The following is a 13,676-nucleotide window of genomic DNA, read 5'->3' as shown; positions in this document are numbered from 1 at the left end:
ATACCCGATATGGATATATCCGGATGTCATAAAATCGACACAAGTTCGGCGCAGAGAGTTTCTTGCAATGAGACCTTCGGTTCTTCAACTAGGGGCTTCGTTCACTCTTAAATACCCCTGCAAATGTTGCATAAAGTATATTAATGTAAATTATAGTTTTCTTGAACCTGTACAGCTTAAAGCTTTCATAGATGCAAGAACCCGTGTAGAAACCTCCCCAGTTTAGGCTCTATTAAAAGTAAAGAAGTGGCAATGCTAGGCATACTGTTTTCCTAATTGGATATATTCTTTTATTATTAATCGCTCATTTCTGCCTCCCCAATATTTCTATAATTTCGGTTGTTTACAAATATTCATTGTAAATGTAATATTTCTTTGTGTATATTGCCTAATTTGTATGCTACCGTTTTGCTGTGCAAGATGTTTTTTCTTGGGATGTTTTCAAAAACTCTTGAAAATAAAGAATTGAAAAAAAAAATCACACTTTGAAATGTCTGTATGCCAATGCCAGAAGTCTAAGAAGGGAGAGTTCGAGTGTATAGCAGTGAATGATGAGATAGACATAACTGGCATCTCAGAGACCTGGTGGAAGGAGGATAACCAATGGGACAGTGCTATATCAGGGTAGAGATTTTATTGCAATGATAGGGAGGATCATCTTGGTGGGAGTGTGGCACTTTATGTCCGGGAGGGCATAGAGTCCAACCGGATAAAGATCATACAAGAGACTAAATTCTCAGTAGAATCTATATGGGTATAAATCCCATCTCTTTTGGGAAAGAGTATAGTGATTGGAGTAATCTGCCATCCACCTGGCCAAAATGTTGTGCTGGAGATGGACCCTTGGGTCGAGGTGGGGCTGGCACAACCCATAGGAGGGATCCTACGGGTCCCCACCGTTGGCAGGCGAAGAGGGCTAATGGACAGAGGCCACAAATACTAGCCCTTGTTCCCCGTGGGTTGAGCCTTTGGGTGCCGGGGCTAGCTGGACTTAGGTGGGCCTCCATCAGTCGTCGTTGATGGAAGGATCGAGGTCAGCCCAGAGGCAGCAACAGGAGAGAGTGCAGTCTGTACTGGATGACGCGGAGTCCGGGAGACCCAGGCGCCAATAGAACCAAAGTCAGACAGGGGGCACCCGAGCAAGAACAGTCCGAAGGCTGAATTGGCCAGGTCCAGAATGTAGACTGAAGAAGTGTCGTAGGGCAAGCTGGATTCAGGGCTGGCGGCAATCTGGAAGTGGTGACAAGCAAGGCTGAGGTCTAGTCGAGGAGAGAGTCAAGAGCAAAGTCAGGTGATGCAAAGGTCTGGTTCTGGAGAGAGGGAATGGAGTAGTCAGGCAAAGCAGAGGTCCAGGCTTGGAGAGAGTCAACGGCATGGTCAGGCAAAGAGAGGTCTGGGCTTGGAGAAAGTCAACGGCATGGTCAGGCAAAGCAGAGTCAAAAGTCCGTGAAGGCAATCCAAGGAAGGGTTGAAGATCAGGAACGCAGGAACGAGGAAATCAGGAACAGGAGTCAACGAGGATCAGGAACACGGAGAATCACAAGGAGGCAATGAGTACTCGACCAGCGAGGAGACCTGTTGCAAAGGCAATCTTAGGAAGCGGAGTCCGGACTTAATACCGGAGATCCGCTGATGTCATCATCCGGGACCTCAGCTTGGTTCCCGCTGCGGGCCCTATATAAGCTTTAGAGATGAGCGCGTGCATGCCTAGGGAGGGGCGTGGCGCTGAGAGGTGGCGTCTCTCCACGGGCCGCCAGGATCTGTAGCTGAGCCAGAGGCACCAGGCCTGAGGATGGAGCTGGTGGCCTACCGCTGCCAGGGATGAGGGACCAGGCACTAGATTCACTTGAGAGAGGTAAGGGGGCCGAGCCACGGGTCTGCCATAGCCGGCACACATACCACAAAATGATCAGATAGATGATGAAATGCTAAAAGAAATCAGGGAAGCTTACCAGTTTGTCAGTGCAGTAATAATGGGAGATTTCAATTACCAAAAAGTAGACAGTTCTTAACACAACGAGTACAAAATCTCACAAGAAAACGTTATGCAATTCAATTTTTTTCTTTCAACGTGCAATATGATTTTTTTCTTCTAAAGGACCATCATAACACCCGTGGGCATACAGGCTCATTTGCATTCATGTATTGCCTCCTCGGGTCATGCTTAATTATGGGTCCATGTCCTTTATTGCTAAACTCTTCTTTCCTATTTTTTATCTTATTTTTTATCTTTTTTCAAATTGAATTTTCTTTAAAATGAAAGTGGAGTGATACCTTCCTTTTGTGAAGCTTTCTCAATTTTCGCTTGGTGCAACCGCACTCCCAAAGCCAATTTTATTCGGAAGACCCTCCGGTAGCAATTTTCACTCAGAGGGCAATTAGCCCTTGGCTCCAGTCTGACGTACGTTTCGCTAGTGCTGCTTCAGGGACTGTGATCAACATGAATTCTTCCGTACTTTTCACCGAAAGGTTCTGCTCCTCAAATCCACTTACACTGCTTTATTGCTAAAATGTTTTTTAAGGACAAACATCAGCATAGCTAGATTTAGTTATTTACCGCACATGCATTCAACTATAAACAGGCACATACTTATGATTTTCATGGGTTTAATGGGATTCCAGCACTGACTTACCCAACCTTACCACCTTTTCCTCACTTGTCGGCGTCTAGGCGAGGTTATCGCGAGAGTCCTGATGTTTTTATGTCATTTGTCATGCTTCAGCTGTGTGTGTAATTTGACTGAGTAACTGGGCTCACATGAAATGGACCCATTCAATCTCCTTATTCAAGCCATGTGGGATTACGGTGTTTAATTGAAAAATCCAACATTGCTCACTCTGTTGAAGACGTTTAATTCTATTGCCTCGTCTCCAATGCATTGGAACAATTTCTAAAATAGTCCATTGAATTTCGGCAAAAGTTTGTTGTTGTGCCATAAAATGGGCTACTAGTGGTTCCTCAGTTCTGCTTGTATTAATACAACATTTGTGCTCTGTGAGTCTGGTACGAATGGCACGTTTGGTCATGCCCACATAAATCAATTGACATGGAGGGAAAATTGCATAAATGACGAATGAAGTTTTACATGTTGCCTGTGGTAACGAAACAATGCGTCCTGATGAGGTGCTGATTGAGCGGACTTTAAACTACAAAGAAAACAATTGGTACATTCACTGATACTTGTCGATGGGATCACAGACTGGTGGTCGCTGGAATGTACAATCTGATCTTTTATGTTTCTACCACGCGAGTAAGCTATACGGATGGGCTCTTTGAACAATGGATGTAATTCTTGTACTACTGTCCAATGTTTTCTAATGGCTCTACTGATAAATGGAGTAGCTCATGTATGCTTGGTAACCAAAGTCTATAAGTTCGAATCCCCCACATTTTTCTGAAGGAATAAATATTCTCTGTTGGAGAACAATGCTCTTCGATACGCTCTTTTGACACTTGAAACTGGATATCCGCATTGCAAAAAGCGTTTTACCAGTTGTTCTGCTTGTAATTTAAACTCTGTGTCATCAGTGCATAGACGCCGTACACGCAAAAATTGTCCCACTGGGAGGTTGGATTTGAAAGTGCTGGGATGGAAACTATCATACCGTAACAAATTGTTTTGATCATTTGGTTTACGGTATAGAGTGGTAGCTACTGTGTTGCCACGTTTACTGATCATAATGTCAAGATATGCTACTTGGACATCAAACTGCATGGTAAATTTTAAACATGAACTTAAATTATTTAACCAATTGTGAAACTGTAACAATGATGCCTGGGACCCTTGCCACACGATGAAAATATCATCTATATACCTTCTCCAGTATTTTAGATGTGGTGTCCACTGATTTTGGTAGATGTGCAGGTGTTCGAATTCAGTAACAAATAAATTAGCTACATCGGGGGCCATGGCGGCCCCCATTGCTGTGCCACGTATTTGTAAAAAGAATCTATCTTGAAACGTGAAATAGTTTTTACTCAATGCTAAATGTAGCAACTCAATTAAGAAGGATGTGGGGATGCGTTGTGGTGATGGACGGGTATTCAATACCAAAAATATAACTGTAAGGAGTTCATCTTGAGGGATGACCGTGTATAGGGACTCAATGTCCATGGTGACTAATATACTTTCCTCTGTCAAGGTGACGGTTGATAGAAATTGAAGCATGTCGGAGGTGTCTTTGACATATGATAGGGCTTTTGAGACAAATGGTTGTAAAATTTTGTCTAGAAATATTGAGATCAGCTCAAGTACCGATTCTTTAGCCGAGACTATTGGTCTTCCTGGAGGTTTTTGAAGATTCTTGTGTATTTTAGGAAGTATGTACATCACTGGAATTCTCGGGTGTTTGTTGATGAGAAAATCTTTTTCACTGCTAGTGAGAAACCCGGATTCAAATCCGTGTTCTATAATTTGTGTTACTTCAGCTAGGATCTCATCTGTAGGATCCATTTTCAATGCTTGATAGAACAGAGTGTTAGATAGTTGTCGGTCAATTTCTTCCTGATATGATGTTGAACTCATCACTACCACGGCACCCCCTTTGTCCGCGGGTTTAATTACTATATCCTGTCTTTCACATAAATGCTGAAGGGCTTGTGACTCTTCTCGGGTTAAATTATAAAAAGAATGACTTTTCGTTTTTTCAATAATTTCCACATCACGCATAACCAGGGCTTGAAAGGTGGTAATTGCTGCATCTCCCGGAGGTGGTGGACTCCATTTAGATTTATTTTTTACTATTGGTGTAATTGCCGTAGGAGAAGGCTTGAAGGGATTTTGTGACAAAAAATTTTTTCGTTGTAGTTGTCTAATAAATTTGAAAAACTCACAACGGAATTGAAATGGGTCGTGCTTTTGAGTGGGCACAAAATTTAAGCCCTTATTCAAAACTCTTTCTTCCATTATTGAAATTGGGCATCCAGATATATTAATGACGGCTGATGTCACAGCCATCCTTTCTGTCCTGATGAATGTGGAGGATTGTAAGGTTGTTGTTGTGACCTGGTTTTGGGGCGATTCCAGTTCGTGTTCTGATAATTGCGGGACCCCCGTCTTCTTCCTCTGGTGGTCTGTCCCCGCTGTGGAGCTGATTTTAGACCCCAATATTGACTGGTGTATATATTATCTGACTTTGGTAAGATGCTTCTCTGCTACAGGACACACGAGGATATCACAAGTAATTTAGTAAGAGCAAAGATAAATTTATTATTGCATATCCTTGGGCGACACAGCCAGACCTTCAACACAGGGGAAAGCACTACAGCCTGTCTCTCCCAGTATCTTGTAAGAGCTGTATTATATAGGTTTAAACCATACAGAGAATACCTGTGAACCTATGGTGATAATCACTTGTGCAATATGACAGTGAAATAAACTACTTTAACCTGAAAACTCTCCACCCACATTGAGGCCCCTTTGTTACTTAGCTTTGCTTTTGACAGACGTGTTCTGCTTCTTCTGAGTTTCTTTTGTCCTGTCAGTATATCAATCATTTCATCTCCAGGGGGCAGGGAGAACCTCTGATATCAGTTGAGCCTCTCAGATAATCCAAGAATGTGGCCTGGAATGTGGCCTCAGCCATTTGCTATCTGTAATCTCATGACCTTTGAGCATAGGCTTTGCAGAGCCTAAATGTATTCCAGATATCTTCCAAAGTCTTGAATCTCAAGTCAGTTAAAGGTTTGCAAGCAGGCCACAGACAATGAAGGATTCTGGGAGCTGAGTGAGCAATAGTCTTAGCATTAGTCTCCATATTAGACTGCCCATATATCATGTCCCTCTTGTGCCACCTTCAATGGCAAGAGTGGCACACCAACAGGTCCACGACGATGGGCCATAGCAAAGGGGCCTAAAAAGTGTTTCCTAACAACTAACCTTGGTATTTATCAGGTGTAAAGCACAGTTGTGTCTGTCCCTCTAGATTCCTAATGAGTGTAAGTGATATTCATATAAGCATAGGCATTCACTAGTTAATCAAACAATAACATTACAACTGAATTACAATAGAAATCATCCAGTTCTATAGTTGAGCTGCAAGTGTGATAATAATATCATAACTTTAGTCTTAAACTAGAAATTGCATTGCATAAAGAAGAAAGTATGCATATTCTTGCTATACTGTTTATAATGGGCGAGTCTCTGCAAGGAGAACTGTTTCATACTGAGAACCAGGGATAAAAGTAGAGAGATGTAGCAGAGAAGAAGGAGGAGTGTGAATATATGATAGAAGAGAAAAAGAACATTGAAAACAACAATAGCCAAAAATCAGTATAAATAAGATAGCAAATACAGAAAATAGTAACTTATGCAGCCAAGAAATTGAAGGAAGTGTAAAGGGGGTATCCTTTACAATAATTTTAAAATAAAGACTTACCTGATCCTGAAAGTCAGTACGAGGTGATTACAGCTGTTATGAGAGAGCCAGGGGCAGTGACAGCAACAGGACAGGAGCTGAAGACAACGCTCTGCTGTGCTGCAAAGAACTGCCAGAGGCTGGGAGCTGAAGCTGGAAAGGTGCTGAGATAATGAGAGCCTGATTACTCTGATTAAAACAAACAAACAAACAATAGAGAGAGTATAAGCAACTGGGAAGATGAAAGAACAGCCTGAATTACAACTCTACCCAGATCTACCCAGAACACTGAAGGGAGTTGTCATAATTTACTCACTGCTGAAGCAGACTGATCTCAAGAGGAAAGAAATAAAGGAACCACGTTGTGAGGAAAAGCAGGAAATGCTATACTGACCTGACATCCCCAGCACAAGGGGGAGGAAGACTGCCTTGATTACAGGAGACACAGGAGATCAAGAGGGTGCAGTGAATGGGTTAACTTTCTGATCCCAGGAGACAACATTAAACAGGAAACATCGTTGCCATTGCTGAGAACAGAGGCTGAGGTGCTGACGGAGAGTGAAAACTGCTGTTGTTTAAAGAGAGGATAGTAGGAAGAAGAATAAAGAAAGAAGAAAGAAGATATAACTGGCCAGCAACAAAAGAGAATGTGCAAGAAGAAGAACAGATAAGTAACTTTGCTTAAGCACTAGAGTAATAGCCAGGCCTGAGCTCACAGTTCCTATAGCAAGAAGAAAAAGAAAACAAAGACTATCATCAATCTTCTGCATATGAACTGAATTATTATCTTTTGGGAAAACCTAAAGTAAAAAAATATGTAGTTACTTATTCAATATAAGTTGCTATATTTTTTTGTGTTATATGATTCAGTTTATATAGAATTTCATTTATAACATTTGATCTGTTATAGAAATAAATTCTGTAGAAATAAAAATAATATATTAGTATTATAATAGTGAAATTATTCCTTTATAATTTAATGGTAAACTATATTCCTGTGTATTAAACATCAAACTTGTTGCCACGGCTTAACTGACACCACTCGGCCACTAGAAGTCTTCCCACAGGAATTGGTTTGCCAGGGTGTTACAACAGAAGCCATGAAAATATAGAATCAAGCCATGAGTCAGTAGCAGAATTTATACCACCTTGTGCATACATAACATGAGACAGATTATGAAGGTATTGGAAAACATATGACATGTTATGTTCATAAGCTGGAGTGGGAATATTTGATTTATACCAAGACATATCACACTGTCAAGTGGCCAGCAGTGGGACAGGATGATTGGTTAGTGTGAACAGATTAGCTTTCATAAATAAAAGCAAAAGAGAACATATCAAATAATCATCTCACTAACTCAGCAAGTAAATGCATATACTCATTATAAGGTATAGGACTGCATAAATACTACAAAATGCTGGAACTGTAAGGCTACTAAAGACTACCTCAATTCAGACTGTGGTATTAACTTAAAATCTAAATAGTGACATTTTAAAATGTGTACATAACTAAAATATTGACTAGGTGTATCATTTCATATTTTTTGTTATTGACAATCAGTTATCACATATGAAATAAATGTCCATATGATGAAAAGTGCACAATGACTTCTGTGCATAGGATGGGATGATTTCTGAAGTCAATGACATTTGACGTATGCAGTTTTCTCAGCTGGGTGGATTTCTGACATCCGAGCATAGCCTCTCAAATCAGTATTAGATGTATATGTTATTTAAAGCCTAATATAACAAGCAAAACAAATTCAAATTAATCAATGAGACAAATTCTGTCATGGCCTTAGCTCACTATATCTGGTAATCCCTAATCTGCATAATAATCTTTCTTTATAATTAGGTAATATGCAATAGTCAGGACCACAAACAACGTAAGTGCTCAGACATTACACAGACACATGCATTTCACTAAACTGATACACAGATTCATTCATTGCATTCTTCAGGTGTCATGACACACACATAACACAAAAAACAGATAACAAGTAACATATTTGAGCTCAAAAAGTAGACCAAAAAGTATTTGGATCGATCCAGAATAAAACAAAAATTAAAATTAAAATGATCTATTTAAAAATGAGAAAATCAAACTGAAGAAAAATATAATCTTCAAGCTTTACAGCTCAAATAGCAAGGAAGGTGTTTTCTTTTTCAATCTGAAAAGATATAAACTCTGGCATACAATAAAGTAAAGTTATAGTTAAAGTGGCATTGCAACATCATTGAAATTAACATTTTGATATATCTTAATTCAGCAAATAGCAATCAAGCAAATTTCTTGTTTCTTTTGTTATGCAACTGGAAAGTGCTACACAAGGTGTGGTGAGTGAACTGTTCTCCATCTGGGATTTAAAACCCTTTGTATTCCTTTTCGTAAGGTGATAATGGTAATGCTTGGTAATTCAAGGAATGAAAATTTGCCACCTTTGTTAATGGGCCTGCAAATGCACCATCAATACTTGTACCATCAACTCCTAGCTTAATTCCTAAAAATGAAACCTGGGACAGACAATTTTGACTTTGTTAGAATTTATTTTATTTCCTTTCTATGCTCTTTATATAAGTAGTTCTGTAGGGTGCCTTGCACACAGATCCTGTAAATACTGTACTTAATAGATTGTTTAGATAATCACAGATGCATCAGTTGGAAGTCTGAAGGTCTTGGACAAGGTTAAAAAAATAGAAGGGCTTCAATTGAAACAGGCACCTATAGAAACTGTTCCTGTCTGTATGTGAAAGTAACAAACTTTCTGGCTGAATGCACAACTTTGGAGATGATGCAAAAGAAAGCTCTATTTCCAGGGCTTTTAACAAATCCCTACCTAACAAATTTACTGGACAATCTGGAGCATACAAAAACTGACTCATCACTTCTTTTCCTTCTAACTGCACACTAGTTTTTTCTGTTCTCTGTACTAGCTTATTCTGTCCATTAAATCCTATAGTACAAATAGTATCATCTGACAATGCAACTCCCTCGGGAAGTCTGGTAATCACAGATTTGGTTGCCCCTGAATCCAATAGAAAAGTATAAGGTTGTTTGTTAATATGTATTGTCAACATGGGATCTGCAGTTCCTGCCCTAATTTGCACCACTCCTAAAAGTCATTGGTTATACCCATTTCCTGCTCTATACCTCTGAATCTCATTTGCAAGGTTCCAGTGAGGGAATCCTCCTTGTCTCCCTCTACCACCAGTACTGTTTCTATCAGGATTTGCCCTGCACTCATGCGAAAAATGCCCGAATTTGCCGAAGAACCAGCAGTCTATCCCTGCTCTTCTATCAGGTCCAATCCCAGCTCCTTGTGACAGACTCCCATACATTCCTCGTCCACCTATCCCTCTCCTGCCTCGCAACATCCCTCTACCTCTACCTCTATATTACCTCGCAACATCCCTCTACCTCTACATTATTTCCTCTAGGTGCAATTACTGCACCTATTGATTCTGGGGGTAACCTGCATTACACCCATCCTGTCCATGTCGTATTTCTGACTCAAACTCCTTATCTGGACATGCTTTAACTCCTTCTGTCCCAGTCACCTTATTTGTTTCTCTATCTTTTTGTTTATTTAGCTGTTCGATCTGCATAGAGCATAATTTAATTTGGATTTTAGTCAAGTCATCAGCTCCTTTACCTTTCTCCCTAACATACAAATCACCATAATGGCATATATTAAGGAACATTTCTGGCCACAATTTACTTTCTAACCCTACAACCTGATCTAACTTTTGCTGCACCCCTTTTTGGTAACATTTTCCTTAATGCTTGGTAAAACAGAGGTAACATTCCAAGCTGATCAAATGGCTGTTCCATTTGCCGAAACCATTCCTCCTGCATTGCTTGCACATGCAGCCTGATATCAGATGTACCATCCCATGCACGTGACATAAGGGTTGATAAATCTCTTTGTGTAGGGAAGTTTTGCCGTAAAGCTTCTCAAAAATTATGACGAAAGTGATTAAAAGGATTACCATCATATTCTGAATTAGCTAATGTAATTTCCCTCATTCTAGCCTGTCTAAACAATGCATCTACATCAATTCCAGGCAGTCTAGCTAATAATGCTTTAATATCTCCTATAGCTAGAGTCAATCCACTGGTTAGTTTTTCAAACTCCCGAATCCATGCACCTGCACCTTTCGTTAAAGGTGGCAACTGCAGGATTAAATTAGTCAGATCAGTAAATTGCCATGGGGTATAACGAGGGAGAACCTGACCCCTCTCATTAGGTCTCCCTAGCAACAGGGGATACTGTGTAGCTTCAGCCCCTGCTTGTTTTTCATATTTTTCCCATACCATTAAGCCAGCATTCATATATTGATCATCCCAATCAGGATCCCCATAAGGACCTCTAATACACTGGTGGGCTACATTCATATCTCTGGAAGATAAAGAACCCTGTCTTGGATAGGGGGACATATCTCCTCTCATTCCCTCAGTCCATTTGGCTAACCTATCCACCCATAGATCCACATAATAACTACTATCTTCACTCTCAGCCACTATTTCTTTTGGTGTCTGTTTACTCAAACTCTGGACTAACATAATCAGGTCTCCATTTCCATCTCTACAGGCTCTTTCTTCCTCTATTCCTTCATGTATAATAACACATCCCTGAGTTTTGCATTGTCTGGGTGGCTGTTTTCTACGACAGTCTTTTCCTAGCTTACTCTGTTTTATCTTTTCCTTTTTCCTTATGCTTTTGTCCTCTTCCTCCTCTGTGCTATCACTTTCCCCTTCCTCCTCTACGCTTTCAGTGATTGAAAGCTTAAGAACCTCTCCAAACCTTTTTCTTAGCTCATCTACAGTCAGACCTGATTGCACAAGATTTGACGGATGCATTAACCCTTTCAAAATGCAAGTCATCTCCTGCCATCCTTCCTGTAATTCTACCTTAGGTGGGACAAGTCCTTCTGCTTGCTGCAGTGCCGCAGGTGCTGCCACTGACACAGAAGCAGGGGAAACCACTGCTGGCAGAGAAGCTGCAGGAGCACCTGTGGACTGAGATTTTTCAGAAATACCCTCTCCTAGATTATCAATAACATATAGTGGAGTTACTGGCAGAGGGTCTAACTGCAATGGCTTATAGCCTGGGGCTACATCTTTCAGATCTACAGGTCCTAACTCAGCAGGCACAGCATGTAATGGAAATTGCCCTAGACTGCCATAAACATCTGGCAGTGCTGGGTACAAGCCTGAAGAACTAGAGGCAGGGAGCGTGGAATAATTAACAGAAGCTTTCTCCGGGGCATATGGTGGTGGCAGTTTATCCCACTCTGTATCCTGACGGACAGAATCTCTCTGCCTATACCATAAATCAAACACTTGAAAATGCTTATCTAAAAGCTTTCCTTTCTTTGAATCTCTAATATATTTTAGCAAATTTAACAACACAGAAGGTTGTAACGAGCCGTCTTTCGCCCAAACAAAATCTGGATATGCTTTCGACTTCTTACACCATTTGGCATGATATTGTTTAATTTCCTTAATATTAAGCGGATTTGCATTCAATACTAAATCTAAAGGAGTTTTCATATTGTCCACTAGATGGCACCCCTACAGCAGAATACACTCACTGTAATACGAACTGTAAACTGCAAAACTTCAAAAATGTATTCCTATCCCCCTCTTCTTTATTTTTTCTTTTCTTTTTCTTTTTTTAAATAGTAAAAAGAACTATCAGGATAGAGAAAAATAGATGTAATCCCAATATGTTAAACTCAAAAGAATTGAATTAGCATCAGTCCATCTTCGGGAACAAATTAGAACACAAAGAGCTATAGCTCGGCCAAGAGAGACCAACAGTGAAAAAACAAAGGCAGAAACAGAAGCCCTAAGACACAATATCTGATGTGAGATTTAACACACAATCACTATACACTGTACATGTGCACACAAACAATGGGATATATATATATAATAAAAAAGATACTCACAGATTATTGAAGATTGCTGTACATACTTACAAAAATGGATCCATCATACGCAAAACCACCAGAGGCGGCACAAAAACCTCTTTAAGCCTCGTCTCTGAGCTCAATGTCCTCCGGGTAGTACTGCTCCAGCAATACTCCTCCAGACCACTTAAGTCTGGGTATTCTTTCTTCGGACTTAAAACCAAATTAAATGTCCGAGAACTTAGTGTGGAATTGGACCCTGTCCACCAGAGTCCAATGTAACACTACACAAAATAACAATAGCCTCAGCTACTGCTAAGTCCCTTCGTGCAGTCGCCAAAAATGTATATATTATCTGACTTTGGTAAGATGCTTCTCTGCTACAGGACACACAAGGATATCACAAGTAATTTAGTAAAAGCAAAGATAAATTTATTATTGCATATCCTTGGGCAACACAGCCAGACCTTCAACACAGGGGAAAGCACTACAGCCTGTCTCTCCCAGTATCTTGTAAGAGCTGTATTATATAGGTATAAACCATACAGAGAATGCCTATGAGCCTATGGTGATAATCACTTACGCAATATGACAGTGAAATAAACTACTTTAACCTGAAAACTCTCCACCCCCATTGAGGCCCCTTTGTTACTTAGCCTTGCTTTTGACAGACGTGTTCTGCTTCTTCTGAGTTTCTTCTGTCCTGTCAGTATATCAATCATTTCATCTCCAGGGGGCAGGGAGAAACTCTGATATCAGTTGAGCCTCTCAGATAATCCAAGAATGTGGCCTGGAATGTGGCCTCAGCCATTTGCTATCTGTAATCTCATGACCTTTGAGCATAGGCTTTGCAGAACCTAAATGTATTCCAGATATCTTCCAGTCTTGAATCTCAGGTCAGTTAAAGGTTTGTAAGCAGGCCACAGACAATGAAGGATTCTGGGAGCTGAGTGAGCAATAGTCTTAGCATTAGCCTCCTTATTAGGCTGCCCATATATCACTGGTTAAATGTAAAATCAGGACATGCTAGAGACATAATGCTCCTGGATGGAAGAAATGACTGCTTCATGGAGAAATTGGTTCAGGAACCAATGAGAGAGGGAGCCATTTAAAATTGAATTCAGGATTTGGTGAGAGAGGTAACAGTGGTGGGGCAACTTGGCAATAGTGATCATAACATGATCAAATTTCAACTAATGACTGGAAGGGGGCAAAATGTAAATTTACCGCTCTAACACTAAATTTTCAAAAGAAGAACTTTGATAAAATGAGGAAAATAGTTAGGAAAAACTGAAAGATGCAGCTACAAAGGTTAAAAGTGTACAACAGGTGTGGATATTGTTTAAAAATATAATCTTAGAAGTGCAGTACAGATGTATGCCATGCATTAAGAAAGGGGG

The sequence above is a fragment of the Rhinatrema bivittatum genome, chromosome 19 (assembly GCF_901001135.1).
Source record: "Rhinatrema bivittatum chromosome 19, aRhiBiv1.1, whole genome shotgun sequence".
Taxonomy (NCBI): domain Eukaryota; kingdom Metazoa; phylum Chordata; class Amphibia; order Gymnophiona; family Rhinatrematidae; genus Rhinatrema; species Rhinatrema bivittatum.
The sequence above is the reverse complement of the archived record's forward strand: the minus strand, read 5'-3'. Positions refer to the sequence as shown.